Below are 11,544 nucleotides of genomic sequence, written 5' to 3'. Positions count from 1 at the left end.
TATTTTTGGTGCTGATAGCAGCAGTGAGCGTCATTTGAGTGTATTTGGAAATAAATGTTAATGATATCTATCAACATAGTATCAACATATTCTACCTATTATGTTTACACGGTCATTTACCTTACAATAGCTTGATTCCAAGTTCTTTTTTCACCTGGTACATGTATAATAATCGTCGATATAAATGACAAGATATGCCCAAGTGAACAAAACTTTTCACGGTTTTGGAACCATCTTAGATACTAATGAACGACCCGTTTAAAATCGAGACGTCACTGAGGTTGCATTTTGCTTGTTCAATGGCCCTGTCCTTACGAAGTAATATATAAGTCAATGATAATAATATAGTCCTTTATGTAAGGTCAACACGTAGGTACACCATATTTTGACACAAAGTGTCGAATCGACACAAAAAATGACTGTCACATTATAGGCAAGGGACACGTCTTCCAGCGTGCGTGTATCTATAATATTATGTCCATTTCATTGGCGAGACCCAAAAAACTAGTTTAAACTATCTATCAAATTTTGTGAAGCCAGAGCCACCCCATTGTGTCCACTCCCTCCCAATTCCAGTTACCCCAATGCTCAAGTCAGTACTAAACTCGATCGCGGTCCGGGACGACGTTTCCCCCCGAAAATTTACGGAACTTTCGTGCGAAAAACGTTTTTTTTCCGGAACTTTTTCGAACTTGTCTCGCTAATTGTGATCGTACTGTGCGTGTCCAGAGGAGTTGCAAAGTTTCCGGATATTTACGTAAGTTCATTATTTTCGAACCCGCTTAAGGTTGTTTATGGAGTTTCAGCGATTTTCCGAGCTTTTTGTTTTTCTTCTTTACTTACGTGTTATCAGAAGTTTGGCTTTTAACACTGTTAGGTATTTTCTCTTTTAAAATTTACCTATCTACCTAATAATAAGTACTTAGATCCTAGAAATAACCATAGTCTCATTTATTATTATTGTGTTTAGTGCACTCACAAGAAAAAAGCGGAACACGTTTTTGTCATCATTATTACGTACCTGTGAATCTCCATTATTGGTCATATACCTTCCCTAATGAGCGCCACACTCGGTCCTTAACCTTTTTTCATCCAGCAACTTCCCGCCATCCTTTTTATATAGGTGTCTAATCGGTTATTTTACAATCAAAGATTTTACATATGAACCTAAGTAGTTATTTGTCATATAGGCAGTTTTAATAATCATGCTTTCTCTTCATTCCAAAAACAACAATTTATTAGTTAGATACCTAGACCCTAGTAGGTACCTACATGATGTTTAAAAAAAACCGGCCAAGTGTGAGTCAGGCTCGCGCAACGAGGGTTCCATACTATAGTCGTATTATTTCGACACTTAATAAATAAAAATCTGTTTTAGAATGCACAGGGCAAGCCCTTTCATATGATACCCCACATGAAATATATAAAAATGCTCGCGATTTCACCCGCACAGATTAAGGTTTTTAAAACTCCGTGGGGACTGCTTGATTTTCCGGGATAAAAAGTAGCCTATATCCGTCTCCGGGATGCAAGCTATATGTACTAACTTTTCATCAAAATCGGCTTAGCAGATGGGCTTGCAGCGTAAAAAGGTAACAGAACAAACAGACATATAAATACACAATCACGTCTATATTAGTTATGATATTATGGATTATTAATTAATTGATAGCATACTTAATTGTTAAATTAAACAATTAAATTAATTAATAATCCATTCAAGTCTTTCTGTTTGTTGTGATTAGAAATAGGTTAGTGTAGTACGCGGCAGAAAATAATGTAGGTAGGTAGGTACATTGATCTTTAGAAGGAGCGAGGATTTGTAGAGCATCGTCTCTGTCGTTGATACCGACATAACGTCATATAGGTATGAGTGACAACTGACAGAGACAACGCTGACAGAGACAAGCCGAAATGTCATTCTAAAGGTATTTTCTGCCGCGCAATGTACCTACCTAGAGAGTATATAATTATTTGAGGCGATTATTTTGACTTGTGCATCACAGAAATCTTCCTTTTTGGGGTGAAACTTGAAAGTTTATTTAAATTGCACTGCACTAATACCTAATACTATCATAACCACCCTATTGGCAAGGACGGGTAGAAACCACTTTTTAACCGACGCCAAAAAGGAGGAGGTTCTCAATTCATCGGAATCTTTTAGGTTTAATGCAACTGCCATACCTATCCCACCCAAGTTAGCCAGCTTCCATTTTAGAGTCGGGGCCGTCTTTACCCGGGGGTTAAAGGGGTGCGGTGCACCCGGGCGCAGAGTCCTAGGGGGCGCAATGCGATCGCCATAAATTTTGATAGGTACCTAATATACTGAGACCACGCGAGAGGAGCCGCACACGAGGAGCACAGCCAGTGGCGTAACAATAGAGTGATAAGCCGGGAAAAATGTCACAGGCTCACGGACCTAGGGCCCACAGTTCTCGAGGGACGGGAGCTCATAAAAACTTGGGCTGCGACTGCGCCTGTCCCTTACGCATACCACTGCCTTTTTTTGACAAGAGAGGGGGTGCAGGCTAAGTTTCGCACCCCGGCGCCAAATATGCTTAAGCCGGCCCTGTTTAGATTGCACTGTTAGTTACCACTAGGTGAGTTAGCAGTCAAGGAGTAGGTACCTTGGCATCGACAAAAAGCCTATAAGATATTATACCTACCTATACCTAACGTTTTACCATCGTTATGAAAATTAGTTCGCAGGAACCTTCTTTTAATATAAATTCTAAATGATTCTTCCTTAGGGAGGAATTATAATGAAAATGCCTATTATATTGTAATCTTTGATCATTTTGCAGGCGAGATTAAAACGTAAGCAACGTTTACGTTGGAAACATCTTTGCAATTTCGTCCGCGTGGAATTAGGTTTTTAAAAATCCCGTGGTAACTCTTTGATTTTTCGAGATCAATAGTAGCCTATGTCACTCGCCAGTTCAGGCCATACCCATGCGCAAAAAATCACGTCAATCCGTTGCACCGTTGCTCCGTGATTGAAAGACAAACCAACCAACCAAGGCATTCAATACAAATAAACTATTTCATTTCAAAAAACAGGCCAAGTGCGAGTCAGACTCGCGCACCGAGGGTATTTTTTTGACATTTTGCACGATAAATCAAAACTGTTATGCATAAAAATAAATAAAAATCTGTTTTAGAATGCACAGGTGTAGAGCTGAGCGAGCCCAATAATTAATCTATGGCACAAGTAAAGCCCTATAATAATATGATACTTGGTAGTAGTTATCTTATTTTGAAAATTGCAAATACTAATTATTTGGTTATGAACAACGTCATTTTTATTTTTTTTGTGATGTAACCACAAATTCACGGTTATCCGACTTTTCCTTTTACATGTGCTATAAGGCCTACCTATCTACCAAAATTAATGATTCTAGGTCAACGAAAAGTACCCTATAGGGTTTCTATAGAGAAACGACAAACAGACAGACAACGAAGTGATCCTATAAGGATCCCTTTTTACCGGTGGGGGTATGGAACCCAAAAATTGGAATAGAAAAGCAGAAATCGGGTTACATCTAGACATTGTCATAATCCATATTCCATACTTTAATATTATACCTAAATGCGAAAGTGTGTCTGTCTGTACGGCTGTCTGTCTGTCTGCTAGCTTTTCACGGCTCAACCGTTCAACCGATTTTGACGAAATTTGGTACAAAGATAGCTTGCATCCCGGGGAAGGACATAGGCTATTTTTTATCCCAGAAAATTAAAGAGTTCCCACTGGATATTCAAAAACCTAAATTCAACGGGATGAAGTCGCGGGCATCATCTAGTATCTCATAATACTATTTAGAAATAGGATATCAAAGTAAAAATTATATTCACCTGTAAAGTAAACAACAGAAATGTTTATTTTGTACAAAACAAATAAATAGTCTGAATATAATACAATTCCGCGGCTTTGCGGAAAACGTATCAAAACATTTGATACCGCAGCCTTTGAAGGCGAATAAAATATTCATGAGCAAACATTTACCTGTGCAAATATAACCAATACAAACAAAGTAAAGCTGGGTGACCACAACGTTGGCGAACGTGTAATACTGTAAACTTGTATCTACTGCTCAATGGAGAATACATGCTTCAGATGTTTCATAAAATGTTAGGTACATAATTATTATGTACTAGCTGACCCGACGAACTTTGTACCGCCTGACAGTCTATAATTACTATTTTTTAATACTTTAAAATTTTCTCTCCGTAAAAACCATCCTCGTACTTCAAGGAATATTATAGAAAAAGAATTAGCGAAATCGGTTCAGCTGTTCTCGAGATTTGCGATCAGCAACACATTCAGCGATTCATTTTTATGTTTTTTTATATAGAGATAAATAATAGGTATATTGCTTAAAAACTGACTCCTCACGCGCCATTTTCTCTATGGGTTAACTGTCATGTCAAAAGCACGGTTCTCCTTTAAAATAAGGACTAAAATCGTACTTTTGACACGAAATTTGACATTTGTCTGTCTGTCTGTCAAGATACCTATGTACTATAGGGTACTTCACGTCGACCTAGAATCATGGGCAGGTAGGTAGAGCACACGAAAACCGTGAATGTATCATCACAAAAAACAATTAAATTGTGTTCATGAAAGAATAATTACTATTTTCAACTTTCAAAGTAAGATTAATATACCAAGTGGGGTATCATATGACTTGTAGGCAGATTCTGTGACTGGTTTCACAGATCTTTAAGCAGATTTTTATTTATTTTTGTGCATGATAGTTTTGATAAATAAAAAAAAAATTGATAATATATATTGTAATGTTAACTTGCTTATTTTAATTCTAATATGCGACAGACAGACGCACAGATGGACAGACGGACAGACACACAACAAAGTGATCCTATAAGGGTTCCTTTTTCCTTTTGAGGTACGGAACCCTAAAAATGTTTTTATCTTAAAATGGAAATAAGAGTAGGTGATGTTTTTGTCTCCAGTAATAAGGTTGCTTTACGAGAAATCAAATGATCTACAATTTTCCAGGTCTCCACTTCCCACAGTCGTCTTAAATTGCGTTTCTTTGTGATATTCATATTGTAAGGGTTCCCTGATAACTTCCTTTAACATCCTATTTCATATCGAAAACCGGCCAAGTGCGAGTCAAGCTCGCGCAACGAGGATTCCGTAATACAGTCGTATTTTTTCGTAATTTTGCACGATAATTCAAAACTATGATGCATAAAAATAAATAAAAATCTGTTTTAGAATGCACAGGTAAAGACCTTTCATATGATATCCCACTTGATATAGTTATCTTACTTCGAAAATTTAAAATACCAATTACTATTACTTATTAGTTCATGACCACAATTTAATTTTTGTTGTGTGATGTAACCACAAATTCACGTTTTTCAGATTTTTTCCCGAATGTCAGCTATAATACCTACCTACATGCCAAATTTCATGATTCTTGGTCAACGGGAAGTACCCTGTGGGTTTCTTGACAGACCGACAGACAGACAGACAGGGTTCCGTTTTTCCTTTTGAGATACGGAACCCTAAAAATGAAATATCATAGGTTAACCTCTTTATAAATAATTGTGTTTATATTTGTAACATTTCATAAAGACTAGAATAATATTTTGTCAACATAAATTTTACGCCCACAGCTTAGCTTTCAATAAAAGCATCACTACCCATATTATAAATGCGAAAGTGTGTTTGTTTGTTGGTTTGTCCTTCAACCACGTCGCAACGGAGCAACGGGTCGACGTGATTTTTTGCATGGGTACCTATAGTTTAAGACCCGGAGAGTGACATGACATAGGCTACTTTTTATCCCGGAAAATCAAAGAGTTCCCACGCGATTTTTAAAACCTAAATCCACTCGTACGAAGTCGCGGGCATGAGCTAGTTTACGAATACTATTAATAATTTTATAATTTTATACACATGAGGTAATATACCTAAAACAACTATCCATGGATCCTGGCTCCACCTTAGCCTTAAAGACGCGATGTCAAGGTATTCAAAGTCAAACAATTAGGGGTCGGGCTATATTCATCAGAAAAGATCAAAGTCATGCACGAATAAAAAAGCTTTTCAGTATTACGATAGGTATAGGAGGTAGGTACCTATAGACGTCGCTCGTTCTAAACGTTTAGGTTCTGCCTCATTAAATAAATGATATCACATTTTACATTGTCATTGGATCTCGTATAAGCAATTTGGTGACATAGGCGTCTATTAGACGATAGATTTTGCTGTCAGTTTTGCCACAGTCTCTGCTTTGAAAAATGGATTATCATCATCATCGTCGTCATCAACCGATCGCTAGCTCACTACCCAGTACGGCGGGGTGATTACGTATCTCGCGACAGGCTTGCGACAGGCGTAAATCTCGCGATCATTGCTGTCAAACGTCCGGCTAGAGAGAGATAGCAATAGCCACAAAGCAAAATAAGAAGAAGAAGAGAGAGACAGCAAATGAACTGTCGCATTGCTACTGCTGTCGCGTTGCTGTCGATACTGCAACGTTTTACGTAATCACCCCGCGGGTCTCCAACACTGCGATGCGACGTCGGATCGTGAAACTCTACGACGTCACACAATGCACCGTGCAAATTTCCGATGCGGCGCCGCGCCGTACAAACTTGCGATGCAACGACGTATTCCCGTTCAGTCGGTGTCCACACCTCTCTGTGTGCTATTCTGTGCTGTGTGTGTTCTTCTTGATGCGTCTTAACGCAAGTAGACGTAGGATACGTGTGGTGCGGTCCAAGGCTCACTAGAAATTGATGGTCAGAGTTTTCTCGTACGATGCCGTAAGCGATGAAATTTTTGCGTTGCCTCAACGCATCGCATTGCAATGCGGCATTGTTTTCGCGATGCGATGTTGCACCGCAGTGTTGTGGCCTCGCCCTTAGAACTAAGAAATTAGTCCGCCACGCTGGCCAATTACTGATTGGCAGACTTCACACAGTTTTGAGATTATTATGGAGAACTCTCAGTCAGGTATGCAGGTTTCCTCCCGATGTTATCCTTCACCGTTAAAACGGTGAGTTAAATATATTTTAATTAAGAAGTTAAGACTAAATCGCATAGCTAACGTTAATTTGAAAAGTTATACCATACCATAATTTGAAAACTTAATGCAAACCTTTCCCTAAGTAGGTTACCACTTACCACAAACTACCTTCACATTCCATTTTTGCAATTATCTTTGGCTAACACGTGATCCTAACTCAATTATCTTGTTTTCGTGCAGCGACTGTTAACGTCGAAAATAAAGGCTAAGTATATCTTTCATCTAAAAATATATTATACTTAATAAGAAGAAAAAAAGATTTTCGCTAATTAAAATGAATACTAATAAAGACATCTATATATATAAAATTCAAAGTCCTGACTGACTGACTGACATATATATCAACGCACGGCCTAAGCCGCTGGTCCTAAAGACATGAAATTTGGAGGGTCTATTCTTCGTAAAGAGTAGGTATCCACTAAGAAAGGATTTTTTGAAATTCCACCCCTAAGTGGGTTAAATGGGGGATGGAAGTTTGTATGAAAGTTCGTCATTTTTCAAGTTATTTGCATGAAAATTGGTATTTGGGCTTTCTGTCACAAATGAAGAAATACGTGTTTCAGGATTTTTGGAAAATTCGCCCATAAGGGTGGTAAAATAGGGGATGAAACTTTGTATGGGACAGTTTTAATTTACTTGAAATTTAGAAAGGTTTTTCTTGAGGTTAGGTGGCAGCTAAGAAATGACTATGAGAAAATCCCCCCAAAAGGGATGAAATGGGGGTTGGAAGGTTATATGTGTTATTCAGTACTGGTGCAGGGTGCGCGTCCTGATGTTATAATGTTTGTTTCCTGTTGGCCACGTGGGCGAAGCCGCAGGCATAAGCTAGTTTAGAATAATTACCAAGAGACACGGGATGGAATTCCGGACCTTATAACGAAAATCAAGTAGGTAGCTTTTAACTACCAATAATACCTATAACCAGAAAATACCTATTTTTTTCATCTTTTTTATGAAATTAGAACATACGAACATAATAATACGTAGGTATTCAGGGTACGTATAAAGTAGGTAAATAGAAGTCAAAATACATAACAATACAAATAAATAAATAGAAAATAATTAAATAAAATCTTCACTTCTTTCGCTTCCCTATAGACAGCAGTCTTAAATATGTCTAGATATAGCTACTTAAAACCTCATAGCAGTACAAATCAGCTTGGGTGGTTTTTGAGGAGAATGGCTACATACAGACTTACACAAATAATAAACCTTTCACCAAAATAACTTCTATTCTACGTTTTGAGGTAAAAACTACAGTGATAGATAAATTTGATATATAGCTATCTATTTTTAACTACAGGACAATGATTATCTTTTGTACCATCATTTATCAACTAGCTTATATTTTATGCTCGCGACTTCGTCCGCGTGGACCACTCAAATTTCAAACCCGTATTTCATCCCTTTAGGGGTTGAGTTTTTAAAAATCCTTTCTTAGCGGATGCCTACGTCATAATAGCTATCTGCATGCCAAATTTCAGCCCGATCCGTCCAGTAGTTTGAGCTGTGCGTTGATAGATCAGTCAGTCAGTCAATCAGTCACCTTTTCCTTTTATATATTTAGATTCACCTGAATTACAGCTTTAAATTATTCCATTATACGATGAGTAATAAAATTAGTTGTAAAATTGTCTGCTCTGTACAGTCATATAAAAGCTACTGGGGTGGCTCGTTCCGTAATTTATTTTATAGCAAAATTCAATTTCCAAAGTCACATTTCAGGTGTATCCGGCTCTTAAGGTGCGAAGAGAGGAATCTCTTAGAATTCATAGCACATAACATATAAACTGACTTCCGTAGAATTTATTGAAGACGATAAAACATTTCCGTACTGCGGATGCGGTTTTACTATGTTAGACAATTTTCCGGCTCATTCTAGTTTTTTCCGGATAAGCCGGATAAGCAAATGCACGAAATACCCGAAGGAATAAAACTAGAGGGCGCAGGCCTATTCGCAGTTATAAGTACCGCAAATTGCTACTGCGCTGGAATCATGTCTCATTGTCATCGAAATGACGTCATTTAGACGTCAGCCGAAATAAAAATATACCATCAGCTCGAAACTTCAGCCTAGTGCTGACGTCACTAAAATGGCGGCCACGCGCATTAGCAATTTGCGAAATGTAAATTAAATAAATATTGAAGACGATAAACATTTCCGTACTGCGGATGCGGTTTTACTATAAAATGTTAGACAATTTTCCGGCTCACTCCAGTTTTTTCCGGATAAGGCCGGATAAGCAAACGCACGAAATACCCGCAGAAATAAAACAACAGGGCGCAGCCTATTCGCAGTTATCTAAATGTAAAAAAAAGTTTGGAAACCGGTTGTTGGTTGAACGGGATCGCTTCCGTGGTTTGCATTTGCCTTCATAAATTGGTTTATAAAAAATAAAAAAAATGTTTTTTTTACATTGGAAGTCCACAATGAAGTAAACTCTCAGAAAACCATAATAATTGTAGCTACTTAATTAGTTATCTATCTGCTTAATTAGCATATCTATAATATAAAAATGAATCACTAAATAACTAAAGGTTGCCTGGAAGAGATTGCTGTGAGCAATAAGGCCGCCTTTGCATACAATAATTTTGATAGTTTAAGTTTCTGTAATAGTTATGTAATTTTTTTTGTGTGCAATAAAGTATTTCTATCTATCTATCTATCTAAATATGTGTTGGTCATCGCAAATCTCGAGAACAGCTGAACCGATTTCGCTAATTCTTTTTTTATAATATTCCTTGAAGTACGAGGATGGTTCTTACGGAGAGAAATTTTTAAAAAATTTGAATCGACTGCTAGGCGGAACGAAGTTTGCCAGGGCAACTAGTAATATATAGAATACTGACTACTGGGTACTAGTAAAATACTAACAAATAAAGCCTGTCTGCCAATTCGCATTGGGCCAGCGTGGCAGACTATGGCCTACAGCCTTCTCACTTTGAGAGGAGACCCGTGCTCAGTAGTGGGCCGGTAAGGGGTTGATCATGATGATGAATGAAGCATACGTAAGTAAAATATTAAAATTTAATTTTAACATTTTACAAAATAAAACACGATTATGAAAGAGAATTTTTAAAATTCGCTTTTGAGAGAAGAGGAAGTTATTCTCAGATACAATTTGTAACAAATTCTGGAGATGACACTTCAGATTTTTGTTCCGTTATAAGTGCCAAAGAACGTTGAAATTTTAGACTGATCGCACATTATGGTTGCGCTACAAGCATTTCAGGAGCTGCACGTGCCGAATTTAACACATGAAGTGTAGGTAAAGTTACTATATATCATAAAAACATTGTCTTTTGCAACATGATAGCCTGGTGTAAATCAGGCTGCCAATTGCCAATACTTCTTTACGTGAATGGTGACCTAAATGGTAAAAGCGAATCATTTCGCGTCTTTCTTTTTTTTTTTTTTTTTTTAATTTGGGACAGTAAACAATTGCATATTAAAGGTTAAAACTAGGTACGACTTAAATCTAACAAAATTGATAAATATGTAATCCACTACACTATCCACAGCTTACTACAAACAACTAGGGCGACACAACATTAACAAACATATACAATACATACATATATATAATAATATAAAAATACAAGCAAACGACTAAACTATACATAAAAATTTAAACAACTAATCGCGCTAATAAAAAAAAAAGTCTTATTTACAAAATAAGGGAGACATTCAATACAAAAATACATAATCATAACACTGTTCTACATAAGTGAATTGAAAAATTTTTAATCGTTTATTGTTTCTTTTTTCAAAACATCAATAATAGCCTTTTTATATCTACCTTCAGACAGGGCAAAAATGTCTACTTCGTCGAAGTTTTTGTTATAAGTGTCCACAAGTCGACGCATAGGTGAGCTTACTCCAGCATTGTTTCGGCAGAATTTAACCGTGAATAAATTATAAGAACGTACCTGTCGTCGATTTGCGTACTTGAGAACGTTAAGAGATAATTTACTAACCAAGTCAATACAACTCTTCACGAACAAACTCTCATAACTTGTGTCTGGCTAATCATTAGCAAAACAAAGTACACAGGAGAAAAAATTTGCTTCTGACTTGTATTATCATATGATATTTTTTTAGATTCAATTCAATTCAATTCAATTCTCTTTATTGCGAATTTGGGTTAGTTTACAGATCTTAAAGGTATTATTAGTGTACATCCAAATGTGATTTCGTGCGCAAAAAGAATATTTTGACTGAATTCTAAGATCTCGGTGATACATTAGTTCGTACAATCCACAAAGCAATAGACGCAGCAGAGAAATGTAAATGGCAGCTGCACGCACACTATTTTTATCGTTCACATGCAGGCCTGAAAATTGTGTTGCTGATGTCATTTACATTTTAGTATCTACGGAAAAATGCTTTGTGTCTAGCGCGTGTGTCTCTTATCGTGCGGATTGTTTCTAATGTGCGATCAATATAATGATTGCCGTTAAAACTTTTAGGGTGATATTTTTA

At 37.0% G+C, this 11,544-nt stretch overlaps 1 protein-coding gene across 2 annotated transcripts in view; it reads left to right on the top strand.

Moving 5' to 3' along the window:
* Positions 1 to 620: 620 nt before the first annotated feature.
* The window catches only part of LOC117989414 (connectin-like), a 48,488-nt gene continuing 37,564 nt past the window's right edge, over positions 621 to 11,544 (top strand). The window contains exon 1 of one of the 2 annotated variants that reach the window (XM_034976769.2): positions 621 to 757. The gene's annotated coding sequence lies outside the window, so the exon portion shown is untranslated. Of the gene's footprint in view, positions 758 to 6,682; positions 6,775 to 11,544 lie in introns of those variants that run through there. The other variant, XM_069503871.1, reaches the window with a different exon arrangement.

Source organism: Maniola hyperantus, chromosome 16, assembly GCF_902806685.2.
Source record: "Maniola hyperantus chromosome 16, iAphHyp1.2, whole genome shotgun sequence".
NCBI classification, from domain to species: Eukaryota; Metazoa; Arthropoda; class Insecta; order Lepidoptera; family Nymphalidae; genus Maniola; species Maniola hyperantus.
The sequence above is the reverse complement of the archived record's forward strand: the minus strand, read 5'-3'. Positions and strand labels throughout refer to the sequence as shown.